General features: G+C 43.9%; 1 protein-coding gene across 4 annotated transcripts in view; it reads right to left on the bottom strand.

The window, feature by feature from the left end:
- LPIN1 (lipin 1) overlaps window positions 1-23,190 on the bottom strand; it is a 107,991-nt gene that overhangs the window by 77,405 nt on the left and 7,396 nt on the right. Inside the window, exon 1 of one of the 4 annotated variants that reach the window (XM_083178560.1) lies at window positions 8,472-8,834. The exons of 2 other annotated variants lie outside the window; for them this stretch is intronic. The gene's annotated coding sequence lies outside the window, so the exon portion shown is untranslated. Of the gene's footprint in view, window positions 1-7,201; window positions 7,220-8,471; window positions 8,835-23,190 lie in introns of those variants that run through there. One more of the 4 variants, XM_083178561.1, reaches the window with a different exon arrangement.

The raw sequence follows: 23,190 nt of genomic DNA, 5'->3' as shown, positions 1-23,190 counted from the left end.
ATAATGGAAGTATATGTTTCAAAGCTTGGGAAAAGTAAGTTCCAACCAATCAGCTTTGGTCATTTTTCAAACACAGCCGTTAAAATGATAGCTAGTAACTCATTGGTTAGCACTTGATCTCTCTCCACGCTGTGATACATCACTTCCTAGTACTAGTTCCTCCATCCCAAAACCTTACTTACCTGGGAGGTTTGGTGTACACAATTAATAGCGGGTCCCCCAATGTTGTGCACCCCAATCTACGGGCTCAGGATCGCTCTCGCTGGCAGAGTAACACTACATTACATTACTAGTGTTAAATCTAGCACCCTGCATCAAGACCCATGCAGTTCATTTTTCCTGCCTGCTGTGTCGCTCTCTGCTATCGTGCTTCTAGCACAGACTGGTCTGTTTTTCAGCACTGGTGTACAGACCACACTGTGCTAGAGGCACCACAGCAGAGACCGACACCCGAGGCAGGAAAAATGAACTGCACGGGTTTTGAAAGGTGCAGGGTGCTAGAATGAACAGTACATTACAGTACTTGCCTGACAATCCACAAGTGTAGTAGCAGCTAGTAGAAAGGTTGCCTGATGCATGCAAGAGGTCTGTGGTCCCATTGAACCACGAGTGAATATATTTTTGGGATGGGGTGTAGTTTATGATAAAGACAGTCTGTCTGACACCAGGAACTGGCTATTAAAGAGCATTTACAGTAGGTTAATAGATTGTAAGCTTGCAGCAGGGCCTTCTTACCTCCAAGTCTCTCTGTTGTTACCCAGTTTGTTTTATCACTGTCTACAATTGTAAAGCGCAACGGAATCTGCTGCGCTACATAAAAAAACTGTAAATAAATAAAATAAGAGATGCATATTTTGTAGCCATGTGTGTCAAAGGGGACACACACACAAGTTACTTTGGTACTCTTGACCTAGAAGGGCGCCCACGATTTTGATCGTGGGCATCGTTAGTAAAAAAAAATCGCGTCGGTCGCATCGCATGCGACCAAAAAATCGCATGCGATGCGACCGACGCGATGCCCGCGATTTCCCATAGAGAACAATGTTAAATGTCCCAATTGACCCGATTTTCCTGTTCTATGTCTCAATTGACCCGATTTTCCATAGGAAACAATGTTAAATGGCCCACAGAGGCCAAATAGGCACCCTGACATGTGAAATGGCCCCCACAATTGTTACCGGCACCCCACGATCAACGTGAACCCGAAGCGTGGCGAGGGGCGGCGGTACGCATCCTACAACCTTTTCATACCCCCACTATCCACGTCGGCGTGGAGTTGAGAATAGAAAGTGTGGCGAGCGCAGCGAGCCACCGAGCCCGAAGCGTGGCGAGCGCAGCGTGCCCCGCGAGGGGACACGGACAGCTGTGAAGCCCGCGAGGGGACGCGTATACCTGTGAAGGTGTCCGCGTCCCCTCGCCACGCTTCGGGCTCGGTGGCTCGCTGCGCTCGCCACACTTTCTATTCTCAACTCCACGCCGACGTGGATAGTGGGGGTATGAAAAGGTTGTAGGACGCGTACCGCCGCCGCTCACCACGCTTCGGGTTGACGTTGATCGTGGGGTGGCGTTAACAATTGTGGGGGCCATTTCACACTTCAGGGTGCCTATTTGGCCTCTGTGGGCCATTTAACATTGTTTCCTATGGAAAATCGGGTCAATTGGGAGATTAACATTGTTCCCTATGGGAAATCGCGGGCATCGCGTCGGTCGCATCGCATGCGATTTTTTAGTGCATGCGATGCCCGCGATGGGCGCCCTTCTAGGTAAAGAGTACCGTTACTTTATGTACGGTCAGGCGAAGCTCACATTGACTGTCCTCAAACCAGACATACAACAGGCCCACTCCCCAGCAGGACTCATATTGGACAGCTCAGTGGGAGCGGCAGCCTCAAACTTATTTTATCCCATTTATTAAGTGCCCATACACAGAGCTCTGTGCTACAGCACTATGCAATCTAGTACAAAAAGTAAGTGCCGCCCATACTTTATGTGCTGTGCACGGGAGCACGCATCACACCCGAACATCGCTTCGTGTATGGGCGGCTTGAAGTGCCGGTGAAATTGGCCCAAATTGCTTAGTGTATGACATCCGATTTGATCCGATGCACAGTCCACTGCGCATCGGATCGGAGGTCTGCACATAAGATACATTTTATGAGCAGCCATCCGCGGCAGATCATGGGTGCGGCCAGCAGAGACCGGAGAGCAGGATCCGGGATAGTTGCATGCAGCAGGAGAATTTTAAAAAGTCCTATTAAAAAAACTGGATGGCCACTGATTGGCAGTGAGAGCTCTCTTAGCCAATCCGTGGCCACCCAGTTTTTGAATAGGATTTTTTCAAGTCTCCTGGCCCCCTGCCTGTAGTTCCCTGGGTTACATGGGATAAATGCCATCCTATTTAACACATGCAAAAAATGGTGCCAAATCTTATTTAGCTCTCCTGGTGAAATCCAAATTGCATACAATAATTGTACTAGATCGCAACACATACGTGCAACCTAGTACAAAGAGTATGTGCAGCACATACTTTTTGAGCTGTGCGATGGGAGGTGCGCATCTCATCCTAGCTGGTGCACAGCTGCAGTCATTGCTGTCACATTCCCCAGATCACCTAGCTGGTGCACAGGTGTAGTCATTACTAACTGTCACATTCTCCATATCCCCTATCTCAGGGATGGGGAAGCTTCGTCCCTCCAGCTGTTGTTGAACTACACATCCCAGCATGCCCTGCTACATTTTTGCTATGTGGCCATTCTAAAACTGTTGCAGGGCATGCTGGGATTCGTGGTTCACCGACAGCTGGAGGGCCGAAGGTTCCCCTTCCCTGCCCTAGCTGGGACACAGCTGTAGTCATTACTAGAGACAGGATTATATGCATTTGCATTTGCATATTTTGCCCATTCTCACTGCTTATTGCATATTTTACCTAAAATCTAGTGATGGTGCATATTTTAGGCCCTGCCCCCTTTCCACGCGTGAGTCACAGCACTGCTTTACCCTGCTGCTGCTGGCCAGGTAGTGGTAGAGTGTGCAGGCTGGGGCAATATGTGCGCAGTGTGGGGAACCTTGGATGTACGCTATGTCTGACACTGCTCTAGGCTGCCAATCCATGTTTATAATGGAAGCTCCTGAACCTTTTCCTACCCCTGGCCTGGGACTTTACACCAAGAGACAGACTTCTGCAGCAGAGGAGGTGGGCAGAACGGTTTTGACATCACGCGGCGTGGAGGAAATGCCATGTCACAGTGAGTATGCGGCGCAGGGAGGAAGCCTTCCACTGCGCCGCCCTCATACGCTATGCTGACATTTGATGAATCGGCGCTGGAGACGAGGGTCCGTGTAGTTGATGCAAGAAGAGCTTTGGATGCTGCAGTCTGCTGTAGCAGCCAGGAAGAAAAAAAAAATCCTGTGTACAGCACTAGACACCTGCAGATGCTGTGGGACTATTTTTGAGGTTTATTTGCAACTAATTTTATGCTGATTTTTAAATAAATAAGTTAAAAATTACTTTTTTTATCATTTGTATGTAGCATATTTTAACACTTTTCATGCATATTTTAAGTATTTTTCATGCATATTTCAAGCTTTTTATGGTGCATATAATCCTGTCTCTAGTCATTACTAACTGTCACATTCCCCAGATCACCTAGCTGATGCACAGGTGTAGTCATTACTAACTGTCACATTTTCAAACATGCTGCATTCATTCCAAACCAGCACATTCTATAGATCCACAGGTTGCCTGACACACATGATCTTTTGGTAGATCTTGAGGACAGGTTTGGCCACCCTTGCTCTAGAGTACCCGAATTTTGCACCCATATGCCAAAAGTTGCATAATGACACTGTGATGGAAGACAAGACTCACTTCTGCTACTTCTTATATTTTATGATTGGAAGCCACCAGGGGATACGGTCACAAGGTCGAAAAGCATTACATCGACACTACTAGGTTGACATGCATAAAGGTCGACATGGGGTTAGGTCAGCAGTTAGGTCCACGTGGGGTTTTTCACTTTTTTTTTTTTTTCGAGATGACATGTGCCAACAGGCAGTATTTCATGCCCTACCATCCACTAGGGCATGATGTGATAATAAAAGTGTGCCCGAAGCATGGCAAGTTCAGAAAGCCATGTGAGGGGACGTGGTGCACTTTTTACGTATCCAGGTCGACATTTGGGTAAAAAAAAAGGTACTCTTTACCTATCACGGCGCCCATCGCGGGCATCGCGGGTACATTTATGTCTGGCCGCGACGCGACCGACGCGATGCCCGCGATTTCCCATTGAAACCCATGTTAAACATGGAAATCACGCGGGCGCGTCGCGGCCGGCCATAAATGTACCCGCGATGCCCGCGACGCGATGCACCCGATTTCCCATAGCAATCAATGTTAAATGGCCCGACCGACGCGATTTTACTGTTAAATGCCTCAATGGACCCGATGTGGCCATAGGAAACAATGTTAAATGGGCCTTAGAGCCCAAATAGTTACCCTGAACTCTGAAATGGCCCCCCCAATTGTTTACGCCACCCCACGATCAACGTGAACCCGAAGCGTGGCGAGCGCAGCGAGCCCGCGAGGGGCGGCGGTACGCGTCCTCCGACCTTTTCATACCCCCACTATCCACGTCGGCGTGGAGTTGAGAATAGAATAGTGTGGCGAGCGCAGCGAGCCACCGAGCCCGAAGCGTGGCGAGCACAGCGAGCCCCGCGAGGGGACGCGGATACCTTCACAGCTATACGCGTCCCCTCGCGGGCTTCACAGGTGTCCATGGCGACGCGGACACCTGTGAAGCCCGTGAAGGGACGCAATTACCTGTGAAGGTATCCGCGTGCGCTCGCCACGCTTCGGGCTCGGTGGCTCGCTGCGCTCGCCACACTATTCTATTCTCAACTCCACGCCGACGTGGATAGTGGGGATATGAAAAGGTCGGAGGACGCGTACCGCCGCCCCTCGCGGGCTCGCCACGCTTCGGGTTGACGTTGATCGTGGGGTGGCGTAAACAATTGGGGGGGCCATTTCAGAGTTCAGGGTAACTATTTGGGCTCTAAGGCCCATTTAACATTGTTTCCTATGGTAAAATCGGCTCCATTCAGCCATTTAACATGAAAATCGTGTCCATCGGGCCTTTTAACATTGATTCCTATGGCAAATCGTGGGCATCGCGTCGCGGCCATTGTGTGCACATTTATGGCCGGCCGCGACGCGACCGACGTGATGTCCATGTTTAACATGGTTTTCAATGGGAAATCGTGGACATCGCGTCGGTCGCGTCGCGTCCGGGCATCTTTAGCCCGCATACGACGCGACCGACGTGATTTTTTACCTCACGATGCCCACGATCAAGATCGTGGGCGCCGTGCTAGGTAAAGAGTACCTAAAAAAAAAAAAAAAAGTGAAAACCTGTTGATCTTCCCCATATCGACATAATGCATATGTCGACCAATGACCCTGTCAACCTTCATGTGTGTCGACCTAGTTGTTGTCTATACAATGATCCAATGATCCATACCCGCCACCAGCACTGGTTTTTGCCTCTTACATTGACTATAAACATTTTTTAATTGGTCCTGGACCACCAAGCCAGGGCACCCTTGCAAGTGACCCGAAGCACCCTTATAAACCCATAACAATTTTTAATATATATATATATATATATATATATATATATATATATATATATATATATATATATATCTCGATGTGTAGATCGGCACTCCGGGGGTGAATACAATCCAGAAGGTGCCTGGGTGCCTCTCCAGTGTCAAGGGACACGGTAATAGCCAAGGGGGTAGTGGGGGCACTCACAGGACTTGGTCAGATAACGAAGCCAGGAGACAGTAATGTCAAGCGACGTTTTGGTCTATTTAATCGACCTTTTTCAAGCTCACCTTGAAAAAGGTTGATTAAATAGACCGAAACCTCGCTTGTAGCCATTTTCAGCGATAGTGTTAGGACCTGCAGAAAAGTGGGGTCCCGTGAAGGGGGCTGCAGGCTTAAATGCATTGATCAATTCATGAACCAAATCTCCACTACTTATTATCAGTTAATTTAGTGTGTGCAGAGCCGCTACAATGTCTGTTTAAACAATGTGGTCACAAGCCATAGGGCACCCCAAAACTAGGAAAGGTGAGTGCTGATGTTAAGTGTATATATTGTTTATTAGATTAATTTTTTAAATTAGTCTTATTGTGGTCACATTCTCTCATGCACCATGTTTTAACTAAGATTCCATAGCTTATGTTAACCATTTCCCTAGATGATTAGTGACAGGTGTGTTGGTAGCTGCTCACCTATAAAAGCACAGTGTGCTGTGAGCTTCAGACCAGATAGCATGCCTGGAATCAAACATTGATGTGATAGCTATGTGCATTGTAGCCATTTTCAGCGATAGTGTTAGGACCTGCAGAAAAGTGGGGTCCCGTGAAGGGGGCTGCAGGCTTAAATGCATTGATCTCTCTCATATATATATATATATATATATATATATATATATATATATATATATATATATATATCCCCCATGACAACAGTGCTGTACAACAATATACCATCAACTAAAGCAGAATCAAGTAAAATGCGTTGAACTCAAAAAATAAATATTTTAAAGTGAATGGAAGTTTAATTTACATCAGAACAAGATCCGACCGTGGAACGGAAAAGGCAACAAAACAGAAGTAGTGCCGTTTAATTATTCTCACCCTACATCAAACTATTCTAACAGCCCAATAGGAACAATATGGAGAGATGAAAACAATAAACACCCCATTCTCCAACTGTTGGTGAACTAAAATATGCCAACATATCTGCCAGCCAATCCTGCCCATCGTGCACAATTACACACAAAACAACCTATCATTGATGTCCTCACCCAATAGAACACCCCATTTGTTAAACTCTGGATGTGTGACAGCTTTTCCAGCCCTGACAAATAGAATATTCCAAGCGTGCAGTTATGGGGACCTGAACTTGGATTTTATAAATACACGCTAGGTGAAAAAAGCACAAAAAAAAAGAAAACACCGAAACAGTTACAATTAAAACCCTGACTACTGTAATAGTAAAAAGTTATAAAAGCACAAATCTACTAGATGACAGATATACAAACTCTAAATATACTTGTCACCAGCATCTTACCAAATACATGTCATGCAATCACACCGACATATACAATTCAAGCCTTGTTTTGGAACTTACACAACAGTGAGTGGGGTATAGAAGGAAAGTACAGGTATGTAGAATACCTGTCACCTATACAGCTCCTGAGCTAGTTGTAACTGCCATACACCAAGGGGAGGGGTTGATGGGCTGCGGGTAATACAGACACCTACCTGCCTGCCAGTTAGCCAATAACAACTTTATACAGCTCTGGGGAGTTACCTGTAACTGCCATACACCAAGGGGAGGGGTTGGTGGGCTGCAGGTAATACAGACACCTGACAGTTAGCCAATAACAACCTTATATAGCTCCTGGGACTTAGGTGTATGGCAGTTACAGAAGTGGGGTTAGCAGGTAATACAGACACCTGACAGCCTTATACAGCTCCTGTTACCTGTAACTGCCATGCATCAGGTGGCAGCAGGTAATACAGACACCAGCCTACCTGCCAGCCACTAACAGCCTTATACAGTTCCTAGGACAATGATGGCTAACCTTGACATTCCAGCTGTTGTTGAACTACACATCCCAGCATGCCCTGATACAGTTTTACTATTTGGCCATGCTAAAGCTGATGCAGGGCATGCTGGGATGTGTAGTTCAACCACAGCTGGAGTGTCAAGGATAGCCATCACTGTCCTAGGAGTTACCTGTAAGTGCCATGCACCAGGGATGCCAGCAGGAAATACAGACACCTGGCAGCCACTACCAATCTTATACAGCTCCTGGGAGTTATCTGTAAGTGCAGCAGGTAATACAGACACCTGTCTACCTGCCAGCCACTAACAGCCTGTCACTGCTAGCATCCAATGAGATCCCAGCTAAGAGTAGAAATCTCAGTTTAAAGGAAAACAAGATCATAACAAAGAAACAAAACCAGCCTCCTTCTGTATCCCTCCACCCACATGAACCACTAGCAATGAAAGCAGGGTCCTAGAGATATACATTCATATTTCTGGAGGAATTCTTCTACTACCCAGAGTACAAACACAGCCCCCTCCCTCTGTGACAATGACTGGTATCTCTATACATAGTAACAGACTCCGGATACATTAATAACACACAGTACTCAGGAGCTGTCAGCCAGGGTCAGCAGCAGCAGCACAGTATACAGTATGCATGTATATTGCTCTGCACATCAGTGATAGCCCTGACCACCTCTCAGCAGCCCTAGCCTGCACGTACACACTGGCTGCAGAACCCATATATATTCATTGTATGCAATAATATACAGTAGCAATAAATACACCCATCCAGCACTGAGCACACTGACAGCACATCAAAGGCTACCCATTCATATGTACTCACTGGCGATATCCTGGGCTGCAATGAATGATCCAATTAAGAAGACACCAGGCTGCAACCCTCTGCCTGGTATTCTCAGGCTGCAGCGAGAAGGCACAGGCCAGCTACAGACACCAGTGTGGGGGCACTAGGGAGTATTCCGACGTACAGCAGTCGCTGCTGTGGCCTGCGTCACATCTCGCCCGCTCTAGCAGGCGCAATCAGTGCATGCCCAGCCAGCAGCAAGGCCATGTAGCAGCCTAGGGCCTGAGAAGAGGTAGCTGTCCCGGGGTAGAGCTGGAGAGCGGGGTGTGTGCACCCCTGTGGGTCCCTTCAGTGTAAGGCAATGTGCAGGGAAGGTGGCTGCCTGCTCCCATGCTGCTGCTGGAAATGATTATTTGTGTGACTTAGCAGCAGTAGGGAGGAGGCTGGGGCGATCCAGGCAGCCAATCACTGGGCTGCATACACTCAGCCCAACACATCAGCTGCTTCTGAGACTCAAGATAGTGCCTTATTCATGCATGTGCTTATTACTGGCATACTGTTGCTGATAGGTGTGTATTAATGTTGCTTCATCTTCATACAGCATTTTTTGAATCATACTGCTATATAGTATATTACTTCCTATTGCTGTAAGTGACATCAGCACATTTAATGACAAGGAAGTCTGCATTATTGTTATAATCAGTTACACAATACAGAAGTAAACAAAAACAAGAAAACAATGTCTAAAGGCCTACAAATACTACTGCGAAGTATCACATGTCAACCACCTCACATGCGATACCCCGCCGGGGTGCCACCGTGCTCCCAGACGGCAGGATCGCATAATATGCACTGTATGCGTCCCTTTTGCATACAGTGGGCCTTATTCAATGTGGCTGGTGAGGGGGTTGGTACTTGTGTAATATCTGGGCGCCTGATTTTCTCATTGTATTGCATCGCATCGCATGCAATATAGTGGCATACAATTCATGCGATGCGATTTTTCATTGTAAAGACCCGATTTTTAATTGTCACCCATGGGTGATTTCATACCCCCACTATCCAACTACGCATGGAGTTGATTTTATATAGTGTGGCGAGCGCAGCGAGCCACCGAGCCCGAAGCGTGGCGAGCACAGTGAGCCCCGCGAGGGGATGCAGAATACATGTAAAGTAATCCGCGGCCCCGCGCGGGGCTCGCTGCGCTCGCCACATTTCAGGCGCGCTGCGCTCGCCACACTATATAAAATCAACTCCATGCGTAGTTGGATAGTGGGGTATGAAATCACCCATGGGTGACTACAATTAAAAATCAGGTCTTTACAATGAAAAATCGCATCGCATGAATTGTATGCCACTATATTGCATGCGATGCGATGCAATACAATGAGAAAATCGGGCGCCCAGATATTACACAAGTACCAACCCCCTCACCAGCCACATTGAATAAGGCCCACTGTATGCAAAAGGGACGCATACAGTGCATATTATGCGATCCTGCCGTCTGGGAGCACGGTGGCACCCCGGCGGGGTATCGCATGTGAGGTGGTTGACATGTGATACTTCGCAGTAGTATTTGTAGGCCTTTAGACATTGTTTTCTTGTTTTTGTTTACTTCTGTATTGTGTAACTGATTATAACAACAATGCAGACTTCCTTGTCATTAAATTTGCTGATGTCACTTGCAGCAATAGGAAGTAATATACTATATAGCAGTATGATTCAAAAAATGCTGTATGAAGATGAAGCAACATTAATACACACCTATCAGCAACAGTATGCCAGCAATAAGCACATGCATGAATAAGGCACTATCTTAAAGTGAGTCTCAGAAGCAGCTGATGTGTTGGGCTGAGTGTATGCAGCCCAGTGATTGGCTGCCTGGATCTCCCCAGCCTCCTCCCTACTGCTGCTAAGTCACACAAATAATCATTTCCAGCAGCAGCATGGGAGCAGGCAGCCACCTTCCCTGCACAACATTGCCTTACACTGAAGGGACCCACAGGGGTGCACACACCCCGCTCTCCAGCTCTGCCCCGGGACAGCTACCTCTTCTCAGGCCCTAGGCTGCTACATGGCCTTGCTGCTGGCTGGGCATGCACTGATTGTGCCTGCTAGAGCGGGCGAGATGTGATCCTTCCATGTGCCCGTTTCTCAGTCCACATCAACTACAAGAACTAATATGCTCCATACATTAGCATTGGGTTGTAGCATATTCTCAATTCCCCAATGCTGGTGTCAGGGAACTGGGGTTATCTTACATGATATCCACAAAAATTTATCAGGATTGGCAAATCATGTATGTGGAATTTTCCTGCCCCAATTCCCCAATGGACCATTGATGGCTGCTGATCAATGGAATGGATCAGATTGTGGAATCAGCCAATCGTACCCTGATATATGGCCTACATGCGTGTGCAATTGCTGCCGTAGCAGTCAATCAGAGTTATTCGGTTTACCTGCAAGTGGTTATAATGTTACGGCTGATGGATGGATAATGGGATTTAGAATGTGAGAGCAGCGGTCAAGAGACGGGCAGTGCTACGGAATACTTGTGACCGGGATGACGACTGTCCGTATTCCAGAATCGGCATCTCCACTTATGTCGGGATCCTAGCACCAGTCTCCTTGCTGTCTGACAGGTTTCCAGGGTTTAATCCATCCTGTGAACTTCGCATCATCCCTATAAGCTGACTATTTGCAACAGTTAGCATCCTTGGTCCAAAAGAACTGTTCATTCACTGCATATGCTCATCTCTGAGTGGCCAATGACTCTGTAGAACCCTACCCAACCCTTATCCTATATGTTAACTCCCCATTGATGCCCAGTTGCACCCACTCAGCAGTTAGTTCCGATGTGGCTTAGAACCCTACCACTCTGGCGCTTGCTCAATGTTGTGTATGCAGTTTCTTACAAATTGCTAGATCCATCCACAATGCGGACTCTTTGAATTAGCCACTACCTTTGTAATGTTAGTCGTGGTTTTGATGAATAGGGAGAGATGTACCAAGCTCTGGCACTAGATAAAGTGCCCAAAGCAATTAATCAGCTTCTGCCAATTATCTAGCACTGGGATCTAATTACTAAGCCTTGGGGAGAGTGAAAGTGGATGGAGATAAACTACCAGCCAATCAGCTCCTAACTGTCATATTACAGGCCATGTTGACTGGAGCTGGTTGCATGGTTCTTCAGTACATAGATCCCAAAGGAACAACCAACGAGCGCCTAACTTGGTTGTTTTGGTTTACTCTATACAAGTCTAGGGGCTTTTTTCCGCAGATGTAACATGTGCAGAGAACAAGAATTGGCTGGGATGTGTTCAAACTCAATTTATAAATTGCAATTTGAAAATAAAGATGTCTAACATCTGTGGACTCCATGCTTCTCCCACCCCTGGGCTGCCTTGTCTCCGCCACTGTCCACCTTTGCCCACCACTCTGGTGCAGACCCGCTGCTCCTGTAACTATATGACTCACCGTTGCCAATAGGTCGGTGTGGGGCTATCCTGTTAACCCTAATACCGGTATAACTTCTGCCCGATACCTGCTGTTATCAGGTATTATGCTTTGTGTGGCACACATAGCAGAATCCCCGATAAGCAGCAGCCGGGACCTCTAATAACACATGGGATTGGGGCTTACCCATTATACCCTGTGTTTTTGACCGATTGCAGGTCTCTTTTGGCCGATAAAAACATCCACTACTTGAATACCGCAATAATGACCATCGGTCATGAATCACAATATCTTGTCAAAGCAACATTGGGGGTAATAGGATATCCCCCATATTATGGAACACTGTACATGTATGGGATTATTATGCAGGTGAATACCATGAAATAGAAGTGAAAGATGGCCCTGTCCACATTGGGCTCTAGCGATGTAGTAAGGTAGAGGAATAACAATTTGTGTTACTGGTAGGGAAAGTATTTGTGCTACTGTAAGACATAACTTCGAGGCATTATCAAGTTAACATTAGTCTGGCATGACTGGAACCAGGTGAGACACGAAGTAAGAGCCAAGAACTGTAGAAATCCTAAAACTGACAGCTGCTGTAAGCCAGTCCTTCACCAGTGTCCTTCTTCTGCTGGTTCTAGAGGAGGATTTTAATTTTGTGCATCAAGGTCATGTTGTCTGTTTGACGTAACTTAATGTAGCTTGGTGTTCTTCATCGGTATCTTGTTCCATGCTAGAAATAGAGATGGGACAGTTGTTCTGAATGTTTGGAGGCAGCTGGTGACACTAAGGAGGCCAGAGGCATCAACCAAAGGAGAAACAGAGATGGCAACAGCATTGACCGAAAAACTCAACCCAGTCCAGCAGATGAACTGAGATCATGTTCGGTAGATCTTCTAAACAACCTTCTCCTGGTTGTAATGACACTTGGCAACACTACAATCATTCCCTGCTGCCTTCACAAATTCTTCCTTGTCTTATATTTGCAGGAAGCTGAATATGTCAGCTACATGCCACATGATGCTAATGTATATAAAAATATATTTTGCCCTATGCAAACAAAACAAGGTTTCTGGCAACCTGTTCAGATGTCGGGGTTCTTCAGAAGGCCCAGGGTCACCTCTTACAGTAAGAAGAGAAGAGATGTCACTTTATCAAAAGAACTAGAACTTACGTTGATGTAGATCTTAGATCACAGTTGGTTTTATGTCAAGGTGATGACCAGAAATTGGATGTAGAGAACATGGACACCTTTTGGTAAATTTTTGTGATGTAAAGAAAATCTCAATAACACAAATTGGCTATACACCGTTTGTCATGCATGTGATAATGTGGGCCACACAAATCGGCAGAACCATGAGCAGATATGGACACCAAGCACCCAGAACCATTGTAAAAAAAAAATAGTACCCATGGTCATGCCCCTTGAACTACCAGTTAACTAGTTCTACCCAGGGATGTTTTGAGCCTGGAGAGATCTGTGTGTGTAGGCATTCATGGACCCCAACTCTTTTAAAATGGGCTCCCTCCTCCTTTATCAGCTGATATATATCATTTTACATGTAATTACTTCAAAGCTGATTGGTTGCCATGAGCAACTTGTCCACCGGCTCACTTATCCACTTTTTTTTCACTGTTAGAATGTACATGAATGTACCTGTTAGGAACTGCATATACTGTAGGTAATTGTACTGTAAGACTTCTGTTGACCTAGGTGAGGAGTAAATATTATACACATCTTAAACTAGTGATATATATATATATGTATTCATCAAGTGAAAAAATGCAGTAAATCCTCACATCACATCACTTTTGTCTGAGCAGTCATTTAGACAGCAAAACCAATCCTTTTGCCAATTTAAAAAATCCAACCAGACTTAATGCATCTCCCAGTGATATCCAAGACCTTTAATGATTTAGAGCCAGGGTGTAGTCATTTCTTTAAGGTTTTTTTTTAAGTGAAAACTACTAAGATGAACCATGATTTCTCCTAGAAAACTCATGTATTTGTTCCATGCTATTCCTTATTTAATTCATACTTGCCTACTTTTGAAAACTAGTTTCAGGGATATTGCTAGACTAATTAGGGAAAGAGGGAGATTGCTGCTATGTCAGGGAGTCTCCTGCAGAATGCAGGAGGGGAGGTAACTATGGTGTAACAGTGTAATGTGGGTAAGATGAAATGAGGGAGATTGCTAGACTAATGAGGGAGAGAGGGAGATTGCTGTTATTTCAGGGAGTTTCCTGCAGAATGCAGGAGGGTAGGCAACTATGATTTATTTCCACATACCTTGCTAGGTTCTATGAAGAAATTGATGCTTTCCTACTGTATGTTCGGAAATGCAAGCTCCCCTGTTCGTCTCACATATGGACAAATGGTTCTCTCTAAACATTAGGCTCAGACCACAGTCCTATTCACAAAAAAAGTTAGAGTGTTCTCCCAAGTGCGCACTGGCAGCTGAGGTATGGAAACCCCTGGGGTGTATCTCAGGCACCCAAAATAGGACAAGTAAATACAACAAAGGTTGGGGTAACCCTCCACCAGCGCTCAATAAACATAAGATATCACTTCCCTTTTTATACGTGTGCTTGCTCCTTTCAAAGGCTGGTACCACTGTTTAGCTCTTTCCACTCATCCAGGTTTACATGTAATAAGAGCATATAGGTTTCATAGTGTATACCATTTAATTATGCACACAAAAAGGATAAAATCACATACAGAAAAAATGACAATCACATAAGAAAACACACTGTTCACAATATAATGATAAAAAACACACACAATGAAATCCAATCCATAAAGTGGCGAGTGCAATGGAAATAAAGTGCTGCAGTGTAGTTACCAGATGGTATGTGAACTGTTATTGCAGTTCAAAGTGCGCATGCATAGGAAAGTCCAAGCGGCCCGGGTACAACCTGGATCTCAGATGCTGCTGCTGGTTCCACACCTCCGCATCAGGATGTCCACTGTTCTCGCCTGCCGACGCGTTTCGGACCCTATCTGGGTCCTTTTTCAAGGCTGGGTATGTGTGTGTAAAAAGCAAGTCCGTTTTTATAGTGTCCCATAGAAATTAAACACCTGTAGGTGTGACGCGATGTCCCGGCGTCCCACTTCCGGGTGTCGCGCGTCATCTGACTCATCGCTGGGGCACGTATAGCGCGGTCTCCGGATCTCTCACTTCCGGGTCTGGCGCATCACGTGAGCCGCCGCGTCCTCGTTGCCTGGTGATCTAGGCATCCATGATTAAGCTCCGGTCATGTGATCACACTCCGGAGCACATGATCGAAGTCCATTGCCTTCTGAATAGAGTCCATACTTGATTTCCGCCCTTACATACTATGGGCATAACGGAGTGAATACCTTAGAGATAAAAAATACAGTATAAATACCTTAAAAGCTTAAAAACCAATCATAAAAACCATTTTAACTCGAAATCAGAGTTGATGCCACTGGGTTTGAGGGTATTGTATTTATAAATCATCTGCATTTCAAGTTTAGCAAGTTGCACATCTATATCCCTCCTGCGGCAATGTCCCTCCACATATTTTAGCCCTAAGAATATTTTTATATGGCTGGGAGAACTCCCATGATGTTCTTTAAAATGTTGAGAGAGTGAGTGTGTCTCGACTCCCTTTTTTATATTTCTAATATGCTCACTTAAGCGTATTTTTAGTGGCCGAGACGTTCTCCCGATATAAAATAAATTGCAGGTACATCCAACAAGATAGACAACGTTCTTAATATTACAGGTTATAAATTCTCGTATGTGGTGATCAATACCATTGATGGATATTTTCTCCACTTTTCTTTCTCCTTTTACATTAATGCAGGCGCAACAGGTCCCACATCTGTGGAACCCTTTTGTCCTGATTTCTCGTCTCACTATATTAGAAACATGCATACTTGAAGTGAGTTGGCTACCTAGATTGGCAGCCCTTCTATAAATAAAGGATGGCTTTTCAGGAAGATCTTGGCCTATAATGGGATCCTTCCTAAGTAGGTCCCAATGTTTCCTAAAAGAGCTCTCCACTTTTTTGTGGTGACAATTGTAATCGGAGATAAAAGCAAATTGCGTTCTGTCTGATTGGGTGGGTTGTATCCTATCTTGTAGGAGGGCAGTTCGTGGTACCAAATCCACTTTCTCCATATCTTTTTGGATTGTATTTAAATTATATCCACTGTCCGTGAATTTGGTTATCATATTTGCAGTTTGGAGTTTGTATGTCTCCTCATCTGTGCAATTTCTCTTAATGCGTTTGAATTGCCCCTGTGGGATGCAATCTAACCAGTTCTTGTGATGGCAACTGTTGACATGGATATAGCTTTGGGAATCAGTGGGCTTCGTGTATGTTTTTGTTTTGAGATGACCCTCTTCTACGTAAATAGTTATATCCAAGAAATTAACTGTCACATCACTCACATCAAATGAAAACTCAATATTAAAATCATTGGCGTTGAGATATACACAAAAATCATCTAAAAGTTGTCTCCCCCCTTTCCATAAAAACAAGACATCATCTATGTAGCGGGTCCATGACACCAGGTTCGCCCCGAAAGGATTGTTGGTCCATATCTTATCCTGCTCCCAATATCCCATAAATAAATTAGCATAGCTCGGGGCGAACCTGGTGCCCATAGCGGTCCCGACCCGCTGTACATAGTGATCACCTTTAAACATAAAATAATTATTATTTAAAATAAATGATACCCCTTTAATTAAAAATTCTTGTAGATTTTTTTTCTAAAGTGCTATTGTTTAAAGTGTATTTAATGGCTTCTACACCCTGTTCATGATTGATTATTGTGTAGAGCGATTTTACATCTGCTGTTATTAGATAAAATCCTTCTTCCCACTTAAAATTAGGCAATTTTTGTAACAGGTCCTTAGTATCTCGTAAATGTGAGGGATTTTTTAGCACTAAAGGCTGGAGATAATAGTCGATGAACTCCGATAAATTGGAGGTCACCGACTCAATTCCAGCTACGATAGGACGTCCTGGTGGTACTAATGGGTTTTTATGTACCTTTGGTAATATATAAATGACTGGAATGACAGGTTGTGGAATCCACAGAAACTTAGACTCTTTTTCCGTTATGGTTCCATTTAGTTGGTACATATCTAGTAGACTCTTCAAGTTATCCATTATTCTCTTAGTCGGATCTGACCGTAATTTTTGATAAGTCTCTTTGTCCCCCAACTGTCTGAGGACTTCAGTCTCATACCATGAGGTGTCCATTATTACGATGCCCCCGCCTTTGTCGGCGGGTTTTATCGTAATTTCTTTATTCTGCTTCAAATTTTTAAGAGCCTGTCGTTCTTTATTAGTTAGGTTGGCCTTTCTTTCTTTGGTGTCTATATTTTTGATATCTTCCTGCACCAGCTGACTAAAGGACTCTACCCAATTTCCTTTGATATAGGATGGGAAGAATATCGATTTCGGTTTAAAAGGGGTATTTGTCTGTATTTCTCCCTCACTATCCAAGTTATTGGACTTAAAGAATTTTTTGAGACAGATCTTTCTTACAAATTTATTGATGTCAATAAAGGTATTAAATTTATTTAGTGTGGCCGTGGGGGCATATTTGAGGCCCTTGTGTAATACTTTTTCTTCATCTAGGGTTAATTGATGTTGACTTATATTGAAAATTTTAACCTGCTGTCTTGTATGCGTCTCTGGGTTTGCCTCCATGGGGTTTTGATGTGAATTGGCCTTTGGTTTTTTATGTTTTTTTCTTTCTCTCTTCCTTTTTACCTTCTTGTTTTTAATTCCACCCCTAGTTCCTCTTTTGGTCCTATTTCTTATTTGAGATGGTAGCCATGCCGTCTGTCTAAAAAATGAGCATTCTCATTTTCTTGGGTCAGAGGTCTAAATCTGTTTTTTAGGAACCGGTCCTCTCCCAATCTTTTTTCTTCTGTATCCCAATTTCCACGTTTAGATTGGTTGGCATCAGGACGCCAGCGGTTTGCTGTTTCCTGTCTCCTAGTAGTACTTCTCCTAAAATAATCCGCTTTTTTAAAATGATCATAACTATCATATTTTTTATAATTTGTCTTAGGTTGTTGGTATACGATTGGGCTTCTCCTACTTCTCTGACCCGTTTTAAATTGTACTTTTTGATGGTATGTCTCTCTAGCAGGATATTCTCTTTCTTTATATGAATCTTTTTGTTTGTAATCACTCCTGCCAGATCTATATAATTCCCTATGGGGTTTGGGGGTGCTTAGCGGACAGGTGATCTCATGTTCTGTATCAGAGGATTCATCCTCCTCGTCATCCTCATCATCCTGCACTTCCTTCTTGTCTCTTATAAATTTACGCATTTTTTTATCTAATATGAGTTTTTCATTTTTTTTGATACTATTCTCAATTCTTGCCTCAAAAGCTTTATATTCGGGCATGTTTTCAAACCGTCCTACTAATTCTTTATATTTCTTTATTTCTTTATCAAGAGCAGTTAGTTCCTTCCTTCGTTCCTCTATGATGAGGTTCATCAATTGGAAGGAGCAGCTGCTGGTGATTTTAGTCCATTCATTTTTAAAGCTTTCAGATGCTGTATTGAAGGAAGCTTCTTTTTTTATTTTGAGACCCCTTGGTATCAATTGGTGGGCAACGTACTGCTCTAGAGTCACCGTTTCCCACCATATCTTATTTTCTTTTAGGAGAATTTGTTCTAATTTTTTCATTACTCCTTCAAGGCTCTCATCTAGGAGTTCTATGTGTTCCCCTCCATCCCCAAATAATTTTTCGAACATGGAGCGTCTTTGATCTTTGTATTTAAACATTTTTTTGCTGCACCAATGGATGAATACTCAAGAAGAGATAAAAGCAATATTCACAAAAAAAGTTAGAGTGTTCTCCCAAGTGCGCACTGGCAGCTGAGGTATGGAAACCCCTGGGGTGTATCTCAGGCACCCAAAATAGGACAAGTAAATACAACAAAGGTTGGGGTAACCCTCCACCAGCGCTCAATAAACATAAGATATCACTTCCCTTTTTATACGTGTGCTTGCTCCTTTCAAAGGCTGGTACCACTGTTTAGCTCTTTCCACTCATCCAGGTTTACATGTAATAAGAGCATATAGGTTTCATAGTGTATACCATTTAATTATGCACACAAAAAGGATAAAATCACATACAGAAAAAATGACAATCACATAAGAAAACACACTGTTCACAATATAATGATAAAAAACACACACAATGAAATCCAATCCATAAAGTGGCGAGTGCAATGGAAATAAAGTGCTGCAGTGTAGTTACCAGATGGTATGTGAACTGTTATTGCAGTTCAAAGTGCGCATGCATAGGAAAGTCCAAGCGGCCCGGGTACAACCTGGATCTCAGATGCAAATCCTTTCGGGGCGAACCTGGTGTCATGGACCCGCTACATAGATGATGTCTTGTTTTTATGGAAAGGGGGGAGACAACTTTTAGATGATTTTTGTGTATATCTCAACGCCAATGATTTTAATATTGAGTTTTCATTTGATGTGAGTGATGTGACAGTTAATTTCTTGGATATAACTATTTACGTAGAAGAGGGTCATCTCAAAACAAAAACATACACGAAGCCCACTGATTCCCAAAGCTATATCCATGTCAACAGTTGCCATCACAAGAACTGGTTAGATTGCATCCCACAGGGGCAATTCAAACGCATTAAGAGAAATTGCACAGATGAGGAGACATACAAACTCCAAACTGCAAATATGATAACCAAATTCACGGACAGTGGATATAATTTAAATACAATCCAAAAAGATATGGAGAAAGTGGATTTGGTACCACGAACTGCCCTCCTACAAGATAGGATACAACCCACCCAATCAGACAGAACGCAATTTGCTTTTATCTCCGATTACAATTGTCACCACAAAAAAGTGGAGAGCTCTTTTAGGAAACATTGGGACCTACTTAGGAAGGATCCCATTATAGGCCAAGATCTTCCTGAAAAGCCATCCTTTATTTATAGAAGGGCTGCCAATCTAGGTAGCCAACTCACTTCAAGTATGCATGTTTCTAATATAGTGAGACGAGAAATCAGGACAAAAGGGTTCCACAGATGTGGGACCTGTTGCGCCTGCATTAATGTAAAAGGAGAAAGAAAAGTGGAGAAAATATCCATCAATGGTATTGATCACCACATACGAGAATTTATAACCTGTAATATTAAGAACGTTGTCTATCTTGTTGGATGTACCTGCAATTTATTTTATATCGGGAGAACGTCTCGGCCACTAAAAATACGCTTAAGTGAGCATATTAGAAATATAAAAAAGGGAGTCGAGACACACTCACTCTCTCAACATTTTAAAGAACATCATGGGAGTTCTCCCAGCCATATAAAAATATTCTTAGGGCTAAAATATGTGGAGGGACATTGCCGCAGGAGGGATATAGATGTGCAACTTGCTAAACTTGAAATGCAGATGATTTATAAATACAATACCCTCAAACCCAGTGGCATCAACTCTGATTTCGAGTTAAAATGGTTTTTATGATTGGTTTTTAAGCTTTTAAGGTATTTATACTGTATTTTTTATCTCTAAGGTATTCACTCCGTTATGCCCATAGTATGTAAGGGCGGAAATCAAGTATGGACTCTATTCAGAAGGCAATGGACTTCGATCATGTGCTCCGGAGTGTGATCACATGACCGGAGCTTAATCATGGATGCCTAGATCACCAGGCAACGAGGACGCGGCGGCTCACGTGATGCGCCAGACCCGGAAGTGAGAGATCCGGAGACCGCGCTATACGTGCCCCAGCGATGAGTCAGATGACGCGCGACACCCGGAAGTGGGACGCCGGGACATCGCGTCACACCTACAGGTGTTTAATTTCTATGGGACACTATAAAAACGGACTTGCTTTTTACACACACATACCCAGCCTTGAAAAAGGACCCAGATAGGGTCCGAAACGCGTCGGCAGGCGAGAACAGTGGACATCCTGATGCGGAGGTGTGGAACCAGCAGCAGCATCTGAGATCCAGGTTGTACCCGGGCCGCTTGGACTTTCCTATGCATGCGCACTTTGAACTGCAATAACAGTTCACATACCATCTGGTAACTACACTGCAGCACTTTATTTCCATTGCACTCGCCACTTTATGGATTGGATTTCATTGTGTGTGTTTTTTATCATTATATTGTGAACAGTGTGTTTTCTTATGTGATTGTCATTTTTTCTGTATGTGATTTTATCCTTTTTGTGTGCATAATTAAATGGTATACACTATGAAACCTATATGCTCTTATTACATGTAAACCTGGATGAGTGGAAAGAGCTAAACAGTGGTACCAGCCTTTGAAAGGAGCAAGCACACGTATAAAAAGGGAAGTGATATCTTATGTTTATTGAGCGCTGGTGGAGGGTTACCCCAACCTTTGTTGTATTTACTCAGACCACAGTCCTGTTAACTTGTTAAGGCCCTATCAGATACCCTGAAGGTGTAGGATTTCAAAATACAAACTAGTTCTACCATTAACGACCAGATCGACCATACCTAAACACTGTTATTAATGGTAGAACTTCATGAGGAATATTTAGCCAATACACTGAGGTGAACCTGAAAGGCTATTTGTACTACTGGACCCCTAGGAGCAAGAGGTCTTCATTGAATATGAAAAATTATGTCCAGTGAATAAAATAAGCCTGTCTGACACAGATTTTCATACATTCTATGTTATAGGAAATCTTTTCCATTAAGAATACGGAGCAATAAACAAGTGAGGTCTATGGTATAGCACCATTGAGTGAGAAATACTGAAACCATAAGACTCACACACACACACACACACACACACACACACATAAGCATTCCTCTCTTTCTTATTTTAATAATATCACATATATTTTCCTTTCTTTATTCACCATCTTTCTTTTAATATTTCACCATATCAAGGATATCAGGTCTCTCTTCTATACGAGACTTTTTATGAGAATAACAATAAAAGTTAATTTTTATATATATAAAATAAATGTTTTGGTCCTTAGTGCATCCATAAGAATACTTCTTTTCTTTGTGGGTGTTTATAGCTGCCTAAAACTGCCTAATTGTACAGCTAGCCACAGCTAGGCAGAGCTGGATTGAAGCAGAAATATGTTTATGTCCAGGCGTATTATTTGCACTCACTATGGGCTGTGGACTAGAAGTAAACTATATACAGATGTTTTTACACAATCTGTATTGACATCATTTGTGTATTATAAGGAAATCAAAATTTAAAGAAAACTTGTAAGTAAAAGCGAGTTTCAGATGTCAGTAAGGGGGAACAATTCATATTTTTGGCAATGTCAATCGTATTTGTATTTTTCACACATCAAATGGCTTTGTGTGTATTTGGGGTGGGACATGTTTGGTCGAGTAAGTATAATTTACTAAGGTGTTGTATTTATGACATTCGTATTTTTCAATGGCGTTGTTGTTCGTAGGCTGTCGTACTTTTCCGTTTGTATTTGATACGGATGCACGTACATAGGCCCTTATTCTGATTGAGTCGGAGGGCTGCGTGTTCTGTCGGACGGCCGATGTATTGTATTTGCGCATGTGCAGAGGCGTTTCTGCGCATGTGCGAACACCTCGCACCTCTGAATACGGTCTGAATTCCGTACAGAAAACGATCGGTTGGAACAATCCGAGCAGGGGGTGGAGAGGGGCGTTAAGGGCTGTTTGGGCTCATTAGCACATGCGTAGGCCCCATGTTTCATGGGCGTTCCCATGAAAACTCTGGCTGTACGTATGGTAATCCGGCCGTGACGCACGTGTGGGAGGCGGACAGCTGACATATCCGGATGCCAGCTGCCAGCCCATATCCCTGCTTTCGCAAGGAGATATGTCTGAGTGGTCTGGAACACTCTGAGCTGTCTGACCTCTCGGTCCATCATTCGATGGTCGGGGACCATCGGAGGATGGGGAGGTTCCCACAGATAGGGGAGTTGTTGACATGAAACATCCACTCGCGGTCCGTTCGCTCGGCATCTTACCGCATTCGGACGGTGTGAGCGATCCATACGGTAGGCGGGGCTAAGTACACTCGGTGGCCGTCCGAAAATACGCATCCATCTGAGTCAAATAGAATAAGAGCCATTGTACGTTTAATAAGTACTTGGTACGTAAAAAAAGCACGATTCGCACCATCATTGGTTGAAAGTTCCTGACCCTGGCGTCGTCTTTTTCTGCGCTGCTGACAGTGCATCAGGTTTTATTACAGCCCCAAATGTGAAAATCTCATGGGTGTCAAAAGCTGCCATGGCTAGGAAAGGCAAGAGAAAGGTTTTTGTGTCCTTAATGTCC

Source organism: Crinia signifera, chromosome 3, assembly GCF_055691185.1.
Source record: "Crinia signifera chromosome 3, ASM5569118v1, whole genome shotgun sequence".
Classification (NCBI taxonomy): domain Eukaryota; kingdom Metazoa; phylum Chordata; class Amphibia; order Anura; family Myobatrachidae; genus Crinia; species Crinia signifera.
The sequence above is the reverse complement of the archived record's forward strand: the minus strand, read 5'-3'. Positions and strand labels throughout refer to the sequence as shown.